Here is a 15,365-nt window from a genome sequence, read left to right as displayed (position 1 = left end):
CTCGCTCTAGGGACGCGGAGTGGGCGGAGCTTCATAGAAAGGAAATGGCGTAGCTGCGTTGCGCCAGCGGCCGGATGTAGGTTTGTCTTATCCCAATTTCAGCTGTGAGTGCAGAGTTCTTGACTTCTTTAGGAGTTCTCGGCCCCTTCCTGAAGTTCCCAAGGGAGTAATCGCTTGTCCCTCCTTAGACCAGCGATGCTAGGAGGTGAGAGGAACGGAGTTCAATGCAGCGTGCATACCAGTGGTTGTTTCGCAAAATGTGGTCCCCGCAACCCCAGCATCACCATCGCCTTGTAATTTATTACAAGGGCAAGTTTTCAGCACCCACTCCAGACTTCCTGAATCAGAAACTCGAGGTGGCTCAGCAGCCTGTTTGAACAAGCGCTCCAGGTGATAACCAATATCCGCTCAAGTTTTAGAGCCATCGCTTTATATAATAAGAAAAGCCTCCGTAGCAATAAAAAGCTAATTAAATTGTGGCAGAGCCTGTTGGAGAGAAGGTTGATTTACTTAAAACCATTTTGTTAGAACCTATTTGGTTTTAATAAAGTAAACTATATAGGTTAATCTCGCCTGATAGAGAAAAAATCTCCAAGTTACTGTCTTGGATAAGCAGAATGAAGTGGATACTTCCATTTATGTTTAAAAAGAAATGTATGTTTGTAATAATATATACTCTCTGGATGGATACATAAACCTATCTAGAGATTTGGAATAGAAGGCAAATGTTTTCACTGATTATCTTTTTCACTGTTTACCCTTTCTAAATTTTTTCCATACGTATATCATTTTTTCCAATTAAAAATATAAAATCCTGTGAACAAAGAGGCTATATGAAAGCCAGGAAAGAACCTTCCCGGGGCCGGGGGTGGGGGGTGGGGTAGGGTCTTTTGCTGGACCGTTGAGAAGGCCCTCCTCTCAGATGGGCTCTTTTGGACTGTGACAACATGTTGCTGTAGTGCCTTCTTGCTTTTTTGAAGGGGCCTTCCCTTTTCTTCTCTACATACACAGACGTAACCCTCTCAATGAGTCAGATAACCTACAGAGGTGGAAACTAGATGAGATTTGTGATAATTGAGATGGCAGTTTGGAAGAACTGAAATACTGCAGAGGGCAGCAGTGCACAGCTAGAATTAAGAGGGAAGAGAGACCAGAAATGATGTGCTTCCTTAACATGATAGAAATGTGTTTAAAATATAATGTAGTTTTTAAAAACTGCACTTATTCTAATTGTCTATTTGAAGAACTAATGAGAGGAGGATCTTCCTTGAATATAAAGTAACGTTGCAGTTGTGTAAAAATCTTTCACTAAAGAGAACTCTTTTTTTATTTATTTTATTTAAGTAATCTCTACACCCAGTGTGGGGCTGAACTCAGGACCCTGAGATCAAGAATTGCATGCTCTTCTGACTGAGCCAGCCAGGCACCCCTCAAATAAGAGAACTCTTAATGAACCACCTCCAGATCAGAAAATAGGAAAATACTTATTATAAGCTTACTTATGGATTTATCATCTTGATAGCTTTTATTTTCAGGATTGCTTTTAATCTCTCACTCCTCTGTACAACATAGATTATATTTGGTGGGGAAAAAAGCAATATAGTTTTAATTTTAGTTCTCATAAAGAAATAACAGTTATATAGAACAGGGGCCATTCTAAGCACTTTAGATGTATTCATTTAATTTTCAGAGCGGTTCAGTAGCTATTAGAGACAAAATTGGAGCAAGTATAAACTTTGACTAAGAGTGATACTTCAAATAAGTGTTCAGACTTACCCCTCCACTGAAGTGTGAAAATCTACTTTCACTGTCTAATTTTTCTTAAAACATTCTCATTCAAATTTGATCATGTTTATTCTTCAAAAAGAGCAGTATCTAAAACCTATAGTTCTTTAAACCTGGTATTTATTTTATTGAAACCTGGTAGGTAAATAATATTTGAAGACTCCAAATTGTCATTAGAATATACAGCTATTTTCTTTCACCACTAAAGAAAATTAAAATATAGCCGCTGCCTTGGAAATGTGCCAACCCACTGCAGAGCACAAGAGTATGCAACAAACTATTGGTTAAATGAAAGATTGGATTCTTTTTTTTTTTTTAAGGTTTTATTTATTTAAGATAGAATGCAAGCACGGGTAGGGGGGAAGAACAGAGGGAGAGAGACAAGCAGACTCCACTGAGTGTGGAACCTAACTCAGGGCTTGATCCCAAGACCCTGAGATCATGACCTGAGCCGAAATCGAGTCGGATGCGCAACCGACCGAGCCACCCAGGTGCTCCAAGAGATTGCATTCTTTAGTTTAGCTTTTATTGCCTCCCTTCCTGACTAAAAGTAGCACCAGATTTGCCCACATGTTTTACAGTCTTGACGAATGCCTAAGATGATGAATTAGAGATGTGTATATAGTCATAAAAACTGCTTGTGCCTTTGCCCTCTTTAGTCATAATAGGTGTTTTGAATGTTTGCATGAAGAGTTGCTACAGGGCAAGCTACTGGCTTTTTGTAATCATTGAGTGTTTTGCACACAGTGCATTGAAAATATACCCTGAGGTGATTCTTAGGTGGCATCATTCATTTAAAGGTGACAGAAAAACACCTTTAAATGGATTCTGACCAATGGAGGTGCTCATCAGTCATAGCAATTCTGGTTTATTCACTTAAATCTGCACTGCCTTGCTTATCTTAGGATGTGCATTTTCAGCTATTCCTGTGTTTTACATGTACCACTAAAGAACTGAAAACATGCCACCGAAAAGAGAAAACAGAATTCCTTCAGTTTGAAAAAGATTATAACCTGAGGCTTTACAAGGATCAGAAATGGCAGAATCATTCAAAGTTCTTTAGACATATTTGAAAATGGTATTTAGGGGCGCCTGGGTGGCTCAGTCGTTAAGCGTCTGCCTTCAGCTCAGGGTGTGATCCCGGCGTTCTGGGATCGAGCCCCGCATCAAGCTCCTCTGCTGGGAGCCTGCTTCTTCCTCTCCCACTCCCCCTGCCTGTGTTCCCTCTCTCGCTGGCTGTCTCTCTCTTTCTCTGTCAAATAAATAAATAAAAATCTTAAAAAGGAAGAAAGAAAGAAAGAAAGAAAGAAAGAAAGAAAGAAAGAAAGAAAGAAAGAAAGGGAAAGAAATGGTGTTTAATAATAGTCTTACATATGTTCTTGGTGGGATGTACTCTGAGGGCAAAAAGAACAAAAAAAAAATCTCGGATGTCACAGATTTAGTCTAATAGTACTATTGGCAATGCAATTTTGAAACTCTTTAATGTCTACTATAAAGTGAATAATATATTTATGTTAGAAATCTGGGAGAAAAGACATGAAAAATATAAAATAAAAGAAGGTTTTGGGGGAAAGCCCTCAAGTTAAATTTGAATTAGAATTGTTTTTGTATATATTTCTTAGAAGCATATATATAATTTCTCCCAATTGAGGGTGTCCATATCTTGATATCTAGATCCCTTTCTCCACAAAAGAAACAGCATTTCTTGGAGAAATGGTTGTTTTCAGGTCTCAGACCCAGAAAATGCAAAAGTACAAAGGTGAGCCTAGAACACCTTGCTGGAAAGCAAGGAAGTACCCCAAAACTAATAGGATCAAGTCTGACTCCTCTGGCCAAGTGTGTCAAGTTAGGCTAAACAGAATAATGACTGTGATAGATGAGCAAAGCATTGAATGCATTTTTAAAGTTCCTAAGTCTAGAGTGATACTCAGAATCAAGGGTGAGGGAAGGGTTTTTTTTTCTTTGTAGGAGAATGCCAGCCAGTACCTACAGATGGAATAATAGAGTTGGAAAAATCGGCATGTGTAGTCCTCAATAATTGAGGCAAAGATCATCAGTAGACGCTAGAACCTATCTTGTAAAAGGAACTAGGGAAAAGGGGATGTTTGCACTGTCACAGTATCACCCCACAGATTACTTAACTATAAAGTAATTAACCTAGTGATCAAACTTAGCACCACAAATGGTGAACAACCTGACTTTATAGGCCTTTTGAGTCAATGCAACATCAAGTAACAGCATCACCAATGAAAGAACTCTGCCAAAACTGCTTAACCTGAATATAATCAAGCCTTTTGACCCAATTTCAGTCTACAGGAAATGGAGATAGAGGAACAGATAAAATGACCCTGAGGGAAGAATCTGATCCAGAATGTGAGACATTCTAAGAAAATGCCTAAATTCTTCAAAAGGTCAGTGTTGTTAAAAAGAGTTGTGGAGGGATGCTTGGGTGGCTCAGTTGGTTAAGCTTCTGACTCTTGATTTTGGCTCGGGTCATGATCTGAGGGTTGTGAGATTGAGTCCCGAGTCAGGCTCCACGCTGAGCTGGGAGCCTACTTCAGATTCTCTCTCTTCCTCTCCCTCGGCCCCTCCTCACCTCAAAAAAAAAAAAAAAAAAAAAGTGGGGGACTTTTAGATTAAGAGGCAAAAGACCAAAAGATAGAACAATAAATACAATGGGTAAATCTTGATTGGGTCTTGGTTTGAAAAGGCTATAAAAGAAATTTTGAGGATACTTGGAAAATTTGAATATGGACTGGGTATTAGATGGTACTGTATTATTGTTAACCTTATTGAGTGTGAAATTTACTTAGGTTACTTAGAAGAATGACCTGCTGAGGTATTTAGGGATGAAGTGCCATACATCTGTAATTTATCTTTAAATCGTTCAGCCAAAAAAATTGTATGAAATTTCATAAAATTCATGTGGGTGTGTGTATGAATATATATGTATACGTGTGTGTGTGTGTGTATCCTTGTGTGTATATACACACACAGTAGTCTCCCCTCATCCACACTGGGGGGGAGCATATATTCCAAGACCCCCACTGGATGCCTGAAACCACAAATAGTACCAAACCCTATACATACTGTTTTTTCCTATACATAACATACCTATGATCAAGTTTAATTTATAAATTAGGCACAGTAAGAGATTAACAATAATAAATAATAAAATAGAACAACTGTAACAATATACCATAATAGGGCCACCTGGGTGGCTAAGTTGGGTAAGCATCTGACTCTTGGTTTCAGCTCAGGTCATGATATCAAGGTCATGAGGTTGAGCCCCACATTGGGCTCTGTGCTCAGCTCAGCATGGAGTCTGCTTGAGATTCTTCCCCTCTCCCTCCCCCTCTGCTTTACCCCCTCCCCCTTGCAGCACTCTCTCTTTAATAAATAAAGTCTTTAAAAAACAATATACAATAATGAAGATTATCTGACTGTGGTCTCTCAAAATATCTTCTTGTAGTGCACTCACCCTTCTCGTGAGGACGTGAGATGATAAGATACCTATGTGATGAGATGAGTGAGGTGAATGACATGGCATTGTGACATAGTGTTAGGCTTCTGTTGACCTTCTGACTATAGCTCAGAAGAGGATCATGTGCTTGTTGACTGCAGTTGATTGCGAGTAACTGAAACCATGGAAAGTGAAACTGCAGATGAGGGGGGACTATTGTGTGTGTGTGTGTATATATACGTGATTAAATGTAGGTGTGTATATACATATGTGTATGTGTATAAATTGTGTGTGTGTGTATATATATATATGAAGAGAAAGAATTAAAATGTGGCAAGATGTTAATGGTCGTTGGAGAGGATACATGTGTTCATTGTACTAATCTTTCAACTTTTCTCTATGTTTCAAAGTTTTCAAAATAAAAAGAAAAGTATTCATAAACTAGCTAAAATAGTTTTAGGGGTGTGTGTGTGTGTGTGTGTATTTGGGAAATGGTGGGGGAAAGCAGCAGATAGATAATTGAAAGGATCTCTAGGAGCTAACAGTTTACCAAGCTTAGAAATAATATGAGAGATTACAAAAGCGTCCTTAATTGTCAGAAACAAAAGGCTGTAGAAAGCTGGATGGGTCAAGGTCTAGCAGGAAGATGTGGGCAGTGGAGGCTGAAGCAGTCACAGGAGCTCTTTGAAGGCCAGGAAGGAAAGCTTGAGAGTCAATTACTTTGACTTACCCACATGCAGGAGAGGGTCCAATGGGCCTTGCCCTCTGATGTGGTGACAGGAGCTTTCTTCATATTTTTTTTGGCCCTATTTGGCTTTCTCATATAGCAGTCTCTAGTGGTAGTCTTAAGATGGTCTTAAAACTCGGAGTTAATTGGATTCATCTGCATCACAGCCCCAGAAAAAACCCTCTTTATCTGAGTATTTCCCTATGTTCTCGTTGACTATCTTAGAAAAATACATTTTTCTAAGATATCACTTTTATCGCACAGTGGATAATAGAACAGTTCATTGCACTTCATATCACTTTTATTGCACAGTGGATAATAGAACAATCTTTTTTTTTTAATTTGGGAGAGACAGCATGCATGAGCAGGGGGAGGGGCCGGGGGCTGAGGGAGAGGGAGAAGCAGACTCCCTGCTGAGCTGGGAGCCCCACATGGGGTTCAATCCCAGGACCCTGAGATCATGGGCTGAGCTGAAGGCAGACACTTAACCTACTGAGCCACGCAGGTACTCCCCTTCTCTTTTATCTTAAGGATACTTAAAAACAGCCTGGGTGGCCTGGGTGTACGTACCCAAATGTAAATAGGAAAAAGGAGACAGTTAACACAACTTCTTTCCAGAAGTCAAAATAAGCCCTGGAGTTTTGCCCCATGAAGACTAGTGGCCTATAGTTTGATGTGGTCACATTTAGCCATTTTATTGACATAGTGTCAGCAGTTGAAAAAAAAGTACTGTTCAATGGAGGCTTCAATGCTCAAAGAACCCATTAGGTAGCAGTGGGGACACAGGCATCTTTTGATATCCGATTACTGTACCGCACCTCCCCTTCCCCCCCGCCCCCTCCCCCCCCCCGGGATGGAGCCTTAGAGAAGTAGCATTAGTAACATTGTCAAGCAGCTTTTTAGGGGAGGAGATAGGGAAAAAACAACAACCAGGGGGGAAAAATTATGGTTAATAGTATCTAACAGATGAAGAATTGCTAGTCACCTGGACTCAACTCCTGTTCTTGGTTTTACTATATATGTTTTTATTTGTTCTTGCTATGATTCCTTCAATAAAATAACTTTATATCCAAAGTCCTATGTCCACTTTTCATTGTGTGTAATTAGTGCTCATGAAAAGCTTTTTGTGGTCCTGGTAGGTGCCATAGGTTGGGGTTCCTGGGAAAAGGACTCAGATTTCCATGAAGAAGTTTATTGGGTAGTACCCTTTGAATCATCACCTGTGAGAGTGACAGGAGCAGGGCGGGGCAGAGGGAGAAGCAGCTGTCACACAGCTGCCGCTGTCTTCGGTCATTCTTAGAGGAACTCTGGACCTGAATGGCCTTTTAAAGATTCTCTACCCCTTAAGTGAAGGGCGCCAGGACTTTATACCCACCCAACCCCAAATGATCAGCCAATAGATGTGGGCTGTGTCTGTGAAGGGGACTGAAAATAATTCAGCTGAAAACTATCAGCCACCAACATGCCCTAGTGCTGGGTGAATGAGCACCTGAGTCCTAAAATGGGAGTCTGGGCAGTGCACTCCAGCATCCACAATAGGGAAGAAGGCATACTTTCTCTGTATCACCCCTATTTTTAGGCACCTCTGATGCCTCTCTTGCAGAAGCTACGTGTATTAGAAACTGTGAAACAGGGAGGCCTTAGCACCGGAGTCCATGTGGGCACTGCTGCAGGGGGGCGTGTAGTGTGGGATCGCCATGACAGAGCTGCAGCAGCTCCAGGTGTAGGAGGCAGTAGACTCCATGGTGAAGAGACTGGAGAGAGAGAACATCCAGAAGATGCAGGGCCTCATGTTCTGGCGCCATGCCAGCTGTTGAGGACAGCCAGGTGTCCATGCAGCAGGTGCACCAGTGCATTAAGCGCTGCCATGCACCTCTGGCTCAAGCCTAGCTGGAGAAGTTCCAGGACCGCCTGGCCCAGTGCCCATGCATTGCAGTGACAAATCCAAAGATTCAATAGATGCAGGAAGTAAAGAGCTTCAGATGAAGTGGCAGCTGGAGACTTGTGTGTGGATGACCACATGCAGCTCATCCCGACCATGACCAAGAAGATGAAGAAGTCTCTCTTATCCATTGGGAAATAGAAGTCTTTGCAGTTGGCCATCAGGGCTGACAACAGAAATCTATTTAAAAAGAGAATTGGGAGTTTTGGTCTTTTAGGTGACATTTATGAAGAAATTAAGGATGGTATCAAGTTTGAGGCACGTGTCACTTCCCTCTGGACACTGGTTCCTTTGTTTCAACCCTAGAAAGTGAAATGGAAAAAACTGGTGCTAAAATTTGGGTCAGAGATAGCACAGGAGAGTTTTTGATAGCTTAAGTTTCACATGCTTCTCCTGGCATGAGGGCTCTCCCTTGTGCCAAGCCAGAGCCCTCCAAGGTACCAGATTCTTTTCAGTACACAGGTACGAACAGGCTGGCAGCTTCCTCTAACCTGCCTATAATCTGGCGGAGTGTGAGCAGAGGTGTTTCTGTTTGTTGCCTACCTCCTGTTTACCAGAAGGATCACCAAATCATTTTCCATAAGCTGTAAAACAAAATCTATGAGGTCACTAATTTAGGTGGGAAAAAAAGGTTTCTGGCTCTTTGTTTTGCCTGGTTTTGTTTTATATACAAGGGCATGAAGTTGATTTAAGGTGTGGAGTTGGGAGAGGTAGTTTGGATAAGAACTTTGAACAGTTCCTTGTAGGTACGTGTTTCAGGCCATCAAGATGTGGATATATATTTCTTGAAATACACATTACATCTTTTGGCTAGGAGACCCTGCAAAAGCATGAGAGGCAACGTAACACCGAGTATGGGAAGCACCCCTTCCCTCTCACTGGTTGCCGTGCTGGGCCCTGAGGCTCTCTGCAGCAGAGCCACAGGACAATCTTGCAGTAGTAACACTCTCCCTTGAAGGGAAAGGGGGTTTTGATTGCACTGTATACCAGCATCCAGGAAATGAACATTGAAGGAGGAACTTCTTAATTAAGAGAGTTATTAAGTACTAGATTTAGAAAAACTGCTTTTTTAAAAATAATTTTTATTTTGTTATATTAGTCACCATACACTACATCCCCAGTTTTTGATGCAATGTTCCATGATTCATTATTTGCATATAACACCCAGTGCACCATGCAATATGTGCCCTCCTTAATACCCATCACCGGCCTATCCCAATCCCCCACCCCCCTCCCCTCTGAAGCCCTCAGTTTGTTTCCCAGAGTCCACACTCTCTCACGGTTCATTCCCCTTCTGTTTACCCCCCCTTCATTCTTCCCTTCCTTCTCCTACTGATCTTCCTATTTATGTTCCATAAATGAGTGAAACCATATGATAATTGTCTTTCTCTGGTTGACTTATTTCACTTAGCATAATCTTCTCCAGTCCCGTCCATGTTGCTGCAAATGTTGTGTAATTGTTCTTTCTGATGGCTGAGTAATATTCCGTTGTATATATGGACCACATCTTCTTAATCCAGTCATCTGTTGAAGGGCATCTCAGCTCCTTCCACAATTTAGCTATTGTGGACAATGCTGCTATGAACAGTGGGGTGCATATGGCCCTTCTCTTCACTACGTCTGTATCTTTGGGGTAAATACCCAGTAGTGCAATTGCTGGATCATAGGGTAGCTCAATTTTTTAACTTTTTAAGGGACCTCCATACTGTTTTCCGAAGTGGCTGTACCAACTTGCATTCCCACCAACAGTGTAAGAGGGATCCCCTTTCTAGCTTCCCTCTCCAACATTTGTTGTTTCCTGCCTTGTCAATTTTGCCATTCGTTAAGGTAAATGTGGTATCTCAGTGTGGTTTTGATTTGAATTTCCCTGATGGCTAATGATTTTGAACATTTTTCATGTGTCTGTTGCCTATTTGTATGTCTTCTTGGAAAAGTGTCTGTTCATATCTTCTGCCCATTTTTGATTTGATTGTTGTTTCCCGTGTGTGAGTTTGACAAGTTCTTTGTAGATCTTGGATACCAGTCTTTATCTGTAGTGTCATTTGCAAATATCTTCTCTCCCATTCCTTAGTGCCTCTTAGTTTTTTACTGTTTCCTTGGCTGTGCAGAAGCTTTTTATCTTGATGAAGTCCCTACAAAGTTCATTTTTTCCTTTGTTTCTCTTGCCTTATGGAGATGTGTCATGAAAAAGGTTGCTGTGGCGTGATAATGTGAGGTTGCTGCCAATGCTCTCCTCTAGGATTTTGATGGATTCCTGTCTCACGATCGAAGTCTTTCATCCATTTGGTGTTTATCTTTGTGTATGGTGTGAGAGAGTGGTCAAGTTTCATTCTTTTGCAGTGTAGCTGTGCAATTTTCCCAGCACCATTTATTGAAGAAACTGTCTTCTCACCGGATGTTTTCTGCTTTATCAAAGATTAGTTGCCCAAGAGCCGAGGGTCCATTTCTCTATTCTGTTTCATTGGTCTATGTGTCTGTTTTTGTGCCAGTACATGCTGTCTTTGTGATCACAGGCTTTGTAGTACAGCTCAAAATCAGATTGTGATCCCCCATCTTTGTTTTCCTTTTCAACAGTTCCTTGGAGTGTGGGCCTTTTCTGGTTCCACCCCAAATTTAAGGACTGTTTGTTCCAGTCCTTTGAAAAATGTCTTGTTGTTATTTTGATCGGGATAGCATTGAAAGTGTAGATTGCTCTGGGTAGCATGGACATTTTAACTATTAATTCTTCCGATCCATGAACTATGGAATATTTTTCCATCTTTTTGTGTCTTCCTCAATGTCTTTCAAGAGTGATTTGTAGTTTCTAGAATATAGATCCTTTACATCTCTGGTTAAGTTAATTCCGAGATAACGTATGATTTTTGGTGCTATTGTAAATGGAATGGATTCCCTAATTTCTCTTTCTTCAGTCTCGTTGTTCGTGTATAGAAATGCAACTGATTTCTGAGCATGATTTTGTATCCCGCCACATTACTGAATTGCTCTATAACTTCTAGTAGTTTGGGGGTGGATTCTTTTGGGTTTTCCATATAGAGTATCATGTCATCTGCGAAGAGAGACAGTTTGACTTCTTCTTTGCCGATCTGGATACCTTTTATCCCTTTTTGTTGTCTGATTGCTGTTGCAAGGACTTCTAGTACTATGTTGTATAATAATGGCGAGAGTGGGCATCCTTGTCTTGTCCCTGATCTTAAGGGAAAGGCTTCCAGATTTTCCCCATTGAGAATGATATTTGCTGTAGGCTTTTCATAGATGGTTTTTATGAAATTGAGGAATGTACCCTCTATCCCTACACTCTGAAGGGTTTTATCAGGAAAGGATGCTGTATTTTGTCAAATGCTTTTTCTGCATCTATTGAGAGAATCAAATGATTTTTGAATTTTTCTTTCTGGATAAAATCTAAGATACTGATAGATTTGCAAATGTTAAACCATCCTTGCATCCCAGGGGTGAATCCCACTTGGTCATGATGGATAATCCTTTTAATGTGCTGTTGGATCCTATTAGCTAGGATCTTGTTGAGAATTTTGGCGTCCATATTCATCAGGGGTATCGGTCTGTAATTCTCTTTTTTGATGGGGTCTTTGCCGGGTTTGGGGATCAAGGTAATATCGGCCTCATAGAATGAGTTTGGTAGTTTTCTTTCTGTTTCTATTTTTTGAAACAGCTTTAGGAGAATAGGTATTATTTCTTTGAATGTTTGGTAGAATTCCCTGGGGAATCCATCAGGCCCTGGAGTTTTGTTTTTTGGAAGGTTTTTAATCACTGCTTCAATCTCTTAGTAATTAATTGGTCTGTTTAAAAAATCAATTTCTTCCTGTTTCAGTCTTGGTAGTTTATAGGTTTCCAGGAAGGCCTCCATCTCTTCCAGATTGCTTATTTTTTTTGTTGGCATAAAGCTGTTGATAAAAGTTTCTAATAATCCTTCCTATTTCATTGGTGTTGGTTGTGACCTCTCCCTTTTCATTCATAATTTTATTAATTTGGGTCCTTTCTCTATTCTTTTGGATAAGTCTTGCCAGTGGCTTATCTATTTTATTTATTCTTTCAAAGAACCAGCTTCTAGTTCTGTTGATCTGCTCTACTGTGCTCCTGGTTTCTAATTCACTGATCTCTGCTCTAATCTTGATCACCTGCCGTCTCGTGCGTGGATTAGGCCTGTTCTTCTGTTCCAGCTCCAGCTTCTTGAGGTGAGAATATAAAAACTGCATTTTAGATTTTTCTATTCTTTCGAGTGAGGCTTGGATGGAAGTGAGGCCGATCCTGGAAGGTCCTTATCTCTCCATCAATTCTGAATAACAGCCTTGCTGGATAAAGGATCTTGGCTGCGTGTTCTTCTCAGATAGAGCTTTGAAAATACCCTGCCAACCCTTCCTAGCCTGCCAGGTCTCTGTAGACAGGTCTGACGTTATTCTGATATTTTTCCCTCTGTACGTAAGGATTTTCTTCCCCCTGGCCGCTTTCAATACTGTATCCTTGGATCTAATATTTCTGAATTGCACTATGATGTGATGTGGTGTAGATCGGTTCTCATTGACCTTGGGAGGGGTCCTCTCTGCCTCTTGGATATGAATGCTTGTTTCCTTTGCCAGATTAAGGAAGTTCTCAGCTACAATTTGTTCAAATATCTCTTCTAGACCTCTCTCTTTCTCCACCCCCTCGGGGATGCCGATGATTCAGATGTTGGAATGTTTCATTGAGTCAGTAATCTGCCGTAACCTACATTCTTGAGATTGGATTTTTTTGAGGCAAGTTTCTGTTTTAACTTTCTCTTCTACCATCCCATCCTCCAATTCACTAATTCGTTCTTCTGCCTCATTTACCCTGGCCATCAGAGCGTCTAGTTTAGATTGCATTTGATTGATAGCATTTTCAATTTCTCCCAGATTCTCTCTCATTTCCGCCCTTAGAGATTCTATATTCTCGTTAATATTTTCATTAATATTTTTTCAAGCCTACACATCATCTTTTTTTTTTTTTAAGATTTTATTTATTTATTCGACAGAGATAGAGACAGCCAGCGAGAGAGGGAACACAAGCAAGGGGAGTGGGAGAGGAAGAAGCAGGCTCATAGCGGAGGAGCCTGATGTGGGGCTCGATCCCGTAACGCCGGGATCACGCCCTGAGCCGAAGGCAGACGCTTAACCGCTGTGCCAACCAGGCGCCCCTCAAGCCTGCACATCATCTTGACCATTGTTACTTTGACCTCCATTTCTGACAATTTGGTTATATCCATATCCATCAGTTCTGTGGCAGAGGCCACAGACTCATTATCTTTTCTTTGCTGGGGGGGATTTCTTCTCCTTGTCATTCTGATGAGGAGAGGTTGCGGGGATGCTCAGAGCCCAAATTATTGACCAGGACCCAGGCAGTGTGCACTTGTTTTATTAGGGACCTTAGGGATGTGGGCTTCTTGATTTTTCAGCCTGCTTTCTGGGGGAGGGGCCTGCCACGCTGTACTCAGGCAACCCTGTTTGGGTAGAGTCTCCCTGTCCCCTGCGAGGGGGGATGGGGATGGGCACAATGTGAGCTGGTATTTCCGGGCTTTTGTTCTCTGGTGGCTTTCCCTGGCAGTTTTCTGTGACTCTCTGAGAGTCAGAGCAGCAGTGGCTGTGTCTTAGCCTCTGTCTCAGAACAGAGAGATCTCAGTCCGCTCTCCACTGAGCTCTCTTGGCCACTTTAACTCTGTTTCTGTCGGTGCTGCTAAAAGCCCTGCAGCATCCCGGGTTGTGCGCCCCACAGCCGCTCTCTCAGCCCTCACTTCCAGGGCCCGCATGTCTCTGTCCTTTGTGCTTCTAACACCGCCAGCTGCCCCCGGTTCCTGCGCGCTCCCAAGCTCCTGTTTCAGAGTGGTTCGCACGCACTCCCCGGAGCACCGGTTTTCAGTCTAGTTGTGCGCACGCTTCCGAGCTCCCGGTTTCAGTCTAGTTCGAGTGTGCGGGCCAAAGCTCCAGTTTTCAGTCTGGACGCGCAGGTGCTCCCAAGCTCCCAGTTTTAGTCCGGTTCCAGTGAGCGCTCGGAGCTCCGGTTTTCAGTCTGGTAACATGTGCGTTCCCAGGCTCACGTCTCAGTCTGCTCTCTCGCGGGTGCCGGTCCGGGAGTCCAGCCCGCTCCCCAATGTAAGTGGCTACTGCTTCCTGGTGCCCCAGCGCCTCGGCTCACTCCCCCTTCCGTTTATCTTCCGATATCTATGCGCGGATTCATGGCTCCCCGCTTCATACCTCAATATTCAGCGCTGGAGATGTTCGTTTGTAGAGATCCAGATGTATCTTCCTGTGTCTCAGGCTGATTCCGTAGGTTTTCAGGATGGTCTGGTAGATATCCAGCTTGACTCAGGGGACCAGCTAAGAAAGGGTCCTTTACTCCTCCGCCATCTTTTCTCCTCCGTCCCAGGTCCGATTCCACCCCGAAGAAATCGCTCAAAGCATCCCTGTTGGAACCTTCAATCCAGTAATCCAGGACGAGGCTCCCAGCCCCCAGGGCCACACTGGCGGTGACCGAAGAGCAGGACAAGGTGGAGCATGGGCAAAAAACTGCTTTTTATAGAACAGAATGGAATGAAAGCCTAAACTCAAGATTATTTAGCCCCCTGAAATAACAGAGCCGTATTGAGACAATCCTTTTGCAATAGGAAGGTCAAAGGAGAAAAAGTAAACAACTCGGGTGAGCTGTGATTCCTTTGAAGCAGAAGAGGGACATCCTCCCCCCATTACCAAATAACCACTTTTGCCTAGGGCCTTTGCAACAAGCACTGTTCCTGTCCCAGCTCTAGCACCTTATCATTTTGATAAGGACTTTATTGTCGTTTTACCAGCTAATTATTTGAAGTGATAATATAGCCTATGGTTGGTGTTTCAAGGCTGTGATATTTTCCTAGTGGTTCACTTTTAAGAAATAAATAAGATTTAGTTTTTCCTCAAAAAAAGAAAAAGAAAAAGAAACCATGAAACAGTGTCACCTTCTCATTTTGTTTTCCTAACATTAAAAGCTAATGCAAAAAGTGCCTTGGCACTTCCTGCAGATGATATCATGTTTGTTTTAAGTTGATTTCTGATTGTGTGTGTGTGTGTGTGTGTGTGTGTGGAGAGAGAGAGATTAATATATAGATGCTATTATATATATTATGCTGTGGGAGAGCTTGCTTATGCACATGCATCTCAGATACACAGATTAGAAATTTCTTCTGTTGAAGAGTTTCCCAAATTTTTTTGGCACAATTAGTGATTATTTACTCCAGAACATCAAAAGCCATTAAGCGTGAATTTTATAAATGGAAAATCCATTAGGGGAAATTTTATTTTTTAAAAAAAGGAATAATTTTTTTTTCCTGAAAGTAGACTCTTCTTAGGTAGGAAATGATTGACTATTATAAAGAAGTTTAAAAATTTTTAAATTTATTATTTTTTGCCTGACTTCATCTTCTGTATTCTATGACACTGAAGCTCTTA

General features: G+C 41.8%; 1 long non-coding RNA gene and 1 pseudogene across 1 annotated transcript; both read left to right on the top strand.

Moving 5' to 3' along the window:
* The first annotated feature begins 8 nt into the window (after positions 1-8).
* On the top strand, positions 9-14,837 carry LOC103656993. Its single transcript, XR_005833162.1, has 3 exons — positions 9-390; positions 4,095-4,196; positions 14,311-14,837. It is a non-coding gene; the product is annotated as an uncharacterized LOC103656993 (long non-coding RNA).
* On the top strand, positions 7,673-8,058 carry LOC103656984 (annotated as a pseudogene).
* Positions 14,838-15,365: the final 528 nt, after the last annotated feature.

This window comes from Ursus maritimus, unplaced genomic scaffold, assembly GCF_017311325.1.
Source record: "Ursus maritimus isolate PB19 unplaced genomic scaffold, ASM1731132v1 scaffold_7, whole genome shotgun sequence".
Lineage (NCBI taxonomy): Eukaryota > Metazoa > Chordata > Mammalia > Carnivora > Ursidae > Ursus > Ursus maritimus.
This window is presented reverse-complemented; position numbering and strand designations above follow the sequence as displayed.